The sequence below is a fragment of the Echiichthys vipera genome (assembly GCF_963691815.1).
Source record: "Echiichthys vipera genome assembly, chromosome: 5".
NCBI lineage: Eukaryota > Metazoa > Chordata > Actinopteri > Perciformes > Trachinidae > Echiichthys > Echiichthys vipera.
The window spans coordinates 8,566,689-8,572,806 of record NC_139830.1 but is presented as its reverse complement, the minus strand read 5'-3'; positions in this window follow the sequence as shown (position 1 = coordinate 8,572,806).

Sequence of the window (6,118 nt, the reverse complement as noted above, 5' to 3'; positions counted from 1 at the left end):
GCATGCATGTAAAGTTAACAAACAAAATGAAACAATGAAAATATGAAAATAATAAACTATTTCAGTCCATCAACCATTTTTCCCCGCCTGTCATCCTTCCACAAGCAGAAATTGGAAAGATAATAAACGTATATATACGTATATTATCTTATATATATTTACATATATATGCTACTTATATACTTGTTGACAATTCTGTCTGATTTCAAGCTTGTTGATATCGGCAAAGGTATGACAGTGATAGATATCATGTAAATATATCAATGCTGCCAAATTGCACCTTTCACTGCTACTTGAAAAATGAGTATGGTATACTGAATTATGCTATTTGCTTCAAAACAACAAAATCACAATAGATGATTAACCAGATACCCCCATTTATTAAAGTGACACTCAAGCCAGGATGGTTCCTCCCAGGCTTGCCACGGAAAAAGAAAAGGTCATTAATAATGTTGTAGTATTTGCATTTTGCTTTGCTGTCATTCTCGTATTGCCCCTCTGGTTATCCACTCTGTTTATGATACGATGAAGTCCACTTCTGTAAATGGATAGGCTATTCCTGTTTGCAAAATGATTAGAAATCATGAGACAAGGGTGAAGAGCTATTTGTCCACTGGTACTGTGTTGTATTGTATTCCATCAGTGAGTTAATTTTTTTCTTCAGCATCTGCCTCCAGCCGTTTCTCATTTAACAACACTGAATGTATGACAGCAGCTTATGTTACAAAGTGTGCGTCAGATGGTAGCAATAGTGTCAAACATACCTGTGCGCTTGTCTTCTGATCAGTAAGTAGCTTAGCAACATTTCCTCTGCCAACAACAACACTATTACTATAAGTAATGATGCAACACCTCAATCCATCATGAAGCCGGGAACCTCTTTAGATGTGTGTAGGTGGCTGTGAACTGGAAGCGTACGTTGTGCTGGATGGGACTGGGAATTCTTGTTTTGTTACTTTAAGAGTACAGCTCCTATGGCGATAATAAACTTCTTTGACATTTATGAGGTATTTAGTTTGCTAGATACATTACTGTGCGCTGCTGAGACCATTGTATGGTTTCACAGCTAATAGGCTAGTGATTTTGGACTGTCCAGTTCTCTGTTAACCTCAAAGGTCACATAACTGGCAAGAGGTCAAGACGGATTGCTATTGGTCATCAGCACGTCTAAAAACAATTGCCATAATTTAATGAACTATTTTTTTGCTCTTTTAATTCCTTGTGTGAGCAGGACTGTGTATGAAAATATCTATACTTTTATACAGTAGTCTTCGCTGGTTGCCCGGCAACCCCACAATGAAGACACCATGAATTCACTGCACCTGGGCAGGAAAATACTCTCCGTTATACCAAACAGTCCCATTTTTTACACTTAAACAAGATATGTGAGCTTTAGATGTGTTGGCAAGTGGATTTTGTTAGTTTCCAGTGTTTGTGCTAAGCCAAGCTAACCAGGAGATCATGTTTGATTCATAGTACAACCGTATTTGTCTTATGTGATATCTTCCAGCCTAACTTTCTGTGAGAAAGCACATAAGTGTATTTCCCGAAATGACAATCATTATATTGTTTTGATTTCGAAAAGATTTGTTTACATATTGAACATGAATATTTCTTGAATTGACTGTACGGCAAGTGCATTTAAAGTTGCCTGAACATCTATTCTTCAGCTTCTTGTTGTGGCATAAATGGGGCAAGGCAGTCTCGTGTGTAAACTGATTAAGGTGGCAACGGGTGTGAAAGTGTGATGCAATGTAGGCTACAGGAGATGATGCTCAGCCTCCTCTCATGCATCTAATAGCTGCTCAGTAACTTAAAAGTAGGCGCTAATTTGAGAGATTTATCACATGATGGATGGGAGAAGATGTGTTAAGAGACCTATGAGGGCCCTTGACAGCAGCCATAAATCTTGGTTCATGCATGAAACCACAAACATATTTGCATCTCTTATTTCACCACATGAAATTAGCTGTAAAATGTGATGGAACAGACCAGAGCCCATTCCACGGATCACTAGAGGAGGGATAGCCATTTTCAACCCAATTTTTTTTGCAATCTAATTTGAGCACTGACTTGGACTCTGAAGTGGAGCGGTAATATTGAAGCATTACTCATACGGAAATACACTGTGACATCAGTCCGATGCTGCCGTGGTCTGCATGTAGAGAAACATGATAGGTAAATTGAAGATTTGTAGTTGCTGATGACGACACATTTTTTTCATTTCAGAGAGACTCAGAAATGTGTGTATTTCTATTGATCATTGTCGTCGTGTGTGTGTGTGTGTGTGTGTGTGTGTGTGTGTGTGTGTGTGTGTGTGTGTGTGTGTGTGTGTGTGTGTGTGTGTGTGTGTGTGTATGTGTGTGTGTCTGTGTCTGTGTGTGTCTGTGTGTCTGTGTGTCTGTGTGTCTGTCTGTGTGTCTGTCTGTCTGTCTGTCTGTCTGTGTGTCTGTGTCCTCCATTCGGAAGAGTGGCGTTTCAATACCCCAGACTGTAGTTTTACATTCTTGTGGTTTGAATGATTAGATTAGATTAGATGATGGGCAGGAAGCCTCTGTCATCGGTGCATGAATGTCTGTGGCATATTATTGTTCTCTCTCTAAAATACATTTGTCGTCTTGATGTGTAATTTGTGTCTTTGGCAAATATGTTGTGGTATTGCTGTTGTTCTATGCAAGTTCGTCATTTTTGTGACATGACATGTTGTTGTTGTTGTTGTTGTACTCTACTCCCTATACTTTTATAGTAGGATTAGAATTCTTGCTGTCATAATTGCATAGTTAATTTCACATAAAATGCCAAATGCCATATATATTTGTTTTGTATTGAAGATTATCTATTACATTATGATAGCAATTATTCTGCACATGTGTAGAGAAACACAAATATGGGGTTTTCAAGAAATGTACTATTTACCCTGTAAACAAAACCTGTATTAAAGTTTATGTAGCCCTTTTACGATAAATAGTGATGTTGCCACTCGAAACAACAACAAAAAATAATTCTCCATTGTCTGTTAAGCAGCTTTAAAAAGCCCTGACCTCTTATTTTATTTAATTTTTCAAATGGCCTTACCACAGAGTTTATGGGAAGTCAAAGAAGAAGAAAAAAAATAGGTAGTTCCAGTCCACTTCAGTTTTGGACTTTTCAACTATGTGCACTTTTTGAAATGTTTTTGACATTCTTATAAGCACACGATTGGAAAAATAATTAATGGATATACGAAAAGAAATATGAACATATTGTCGTTGACTTAGTTTGATTCCTGTTTTCTTTTGTACTTCTACTGCTTTTGTGTTTCCTGTCGCCCTGCTGGTCTTCCTGTGTACACCTTTTTTGTATCTTCCCTACTTTGCGTGTCTCATGTTGCCTGTCCTTATCTCATTACCCAATCTGTATCGCTGTTCCCTGCCTACTCCAGCTGTCTTGTTCAGTGTTTGATCCTGTCTTGATAAATACCCTTTTCCTGTTCTGTTCTTGTCAGTTTGTCGTCCATCTATCCCCTGTTGAAGCTGTTTGATCCGAGTGTTCTGCTTATGTGTTTTTACCCAAGCCTGGTTGGATTCCTTGTTTATTCTTTAGTTCTTGTCTCCTGCCCGTTGCTGCTTCCTGTGTTTGGGTCCACCTACCTGCTTCAACCGTGATTTCATTTCTGATTCCTCTCGTGCGTTTACAAATTGCATCAGCGTGCATATTTCTTAACTAAATGATTTACTTTATTTACTCCACCTTCCCTCCAGGGAGGTCATTCTATAAGCTAAATGAGTTCTTGTTGATTTCAGTAAACTACTTTGATAACTGAAGGCTGGTTTTGTGGTCAGCGGAGCTTGAGTTGATGTAGCCAACAGGAGCAGAAACGTGGTTTGCATAGTTTTCAGCATTCATTAGGAATGATCTCAAACAGTATCAAAGAGAGCCTCAGGAATATTTTTGACCTGCGTGCTCTCCTTTTCACAAATAAATCATTAATTTAAAGCTGACAATTTGCACTTTAATAAGATTTCTAGTAAAGCTGCATACCACTTTGAGCAAAATCAAACTACTATTTAGAGAAATTGAAGTAAGTCGAGGGGGAAAACACACATTTTACCTTTGTATTTTGTACCTCCAGTTTGCAGTCTGAAATCAAACTCTTACTAAATCATACATGCATCGTAAAGGGAATGTTTCAGATGCATCCTTCCCAAAACATTCAGATCAGAGACATAATTCTCATTCAGCTTTCTTTTCATCACGTCTTAAAGTTGAACTGTGTCTGTGTTAGAAGATGCTGTAACAAGCAGTTGAGTTGAATGGGGATGGGCAAGATTATGAAACTCAAATTAAAAAGTAAACCCATACACTCACATTACTGTCAGATAAATGTGCCTTTTCACATTTCAGATGTTATCACTGGTCTTTGAAGGGGTGTGTAATTGCACGGTGGGTGCACACGGAAAGCTGCAGGGTAAAAGGAAATAACTTCATGTCTCACTCATGTACTGCAGTATGTTTACCCTACATGTCAATATAAATACACTGTCAGCACAGCTCCTCGCGTTACGGTTCTCTCATTACTTTATTCTACAACAAGCTTTTTATTCTCCTGCCTGTATCCATCACTTATCTCAGTATGAGTGTTGACATTTTGTGTTAAATAGCATGCCAACAGAACACGGACAGTTAATTTGTCTTTACTACAGGCAAACTCATAAAACGCTTAGAGAAAATAAACACCTAGCTGCTAAACTCTCGGATAATGAATGTTACACCTGCTTTTCATTTGTCACGCTGTTGTTTTTGTCCATATATGTTAATTACTTTGGCCTTCATAAGGATTCCCCTCACAGTAGCATTTGTGTATCTGGGGCAGATTTGAGAAATGATGCAATTATGTTAGCCTGTTTTAAAGTTTAACTCCCACTGCTTTTGTTGTTACTCACTGCTCTGAATAAATAGTGTACGGATGGAGGATGTGGTGATATGCTGCTGTGTGAATTGTTGAGACCCTTAAAGATCATTTGTGATTTGGGGTTGTATGAATACTTGACCATTTGGTTTTATTCATCTTACTGTTGGTTTTCCCCAAATTTGCTTCAGTATGTGACTGACAGCGCAATACAGGCTGAGAAGGGATTTGGTTTCTATATTTGAAGAAAAAAAAAACATGTCCAATATAACTTTTTATTTATTTCAGATGGTGTGCAAACATCTCCAGTTGTCTGTGTTTGGGAAAATGACTCACTCAGAATTAAAAGTTAGACACAAAAGAAAAAGCAGGACTAAGAATGCAAACAGCCACAGCAACCATGTGATACTGGACAGACATAAAACTTCACAGCTCCACAGCCCAGCTTTGTGGGCAGTTGGGCTCTGGAGTTGATTTGTGTCACTGGTTCCATGTCAGCAGACTTTTGAAATAGCGTGCAGGTCCATTTCTAACCAATATAAGATCTGTTTTTCTATGTTTTTTTGGAATTGAAGTCTCGTCCTAGGTCGACAAGGTAGTGTGGTTGTTAGCGCTGTCACAGCCAGAGGGTTCCTGGTTCGAATCCCGGCTGGGGCCCTTCTGTGTGGAGTTTGCATGTTCACCCTGTGTCTGCGTGGGTTTTCTCCGGGTTCTCCGGTTTCTTCCCACAGTCCAAAGACATGCCTGTGTTCGGTTCATTGATGACGCTTAATTGCCCGTAATGGTTGTCTGTCTCTGTTTGTCTCTATGTGCCCTGTGATAGACTGGCGTCCTGTCCAGGGTGGGACCCGCCTCATTCCCGATGTCAGCTGGGACCGGCTCCAGCGCCCCCGATAGGGACAAGCGGTTGAAGATGAATGAATGTATGAAGTCTCGTCCTTCATGATGTCTTGTTTACTTCTTAAGCCACTAGAGAGCAGCGGGCACAACAACTTTAGCCAAATTAACTTGTTTAAATATTTGACGACTACAATTTGTTTTCTGTTGATTCATTATATAGATATATATATACAATTACAGTGTGGAGTATTGTGAGACAGATTTTGAAAAAAATGTATTTAAAGTACATCAATGAGGGTTTCTTTTATTTTATAAGATGGATATTTCAGTATTTGCTGGCACGTTTGAGCTGTCGCGCTTTTATTTTGAAGATCCGCAGTCAGATGGGGA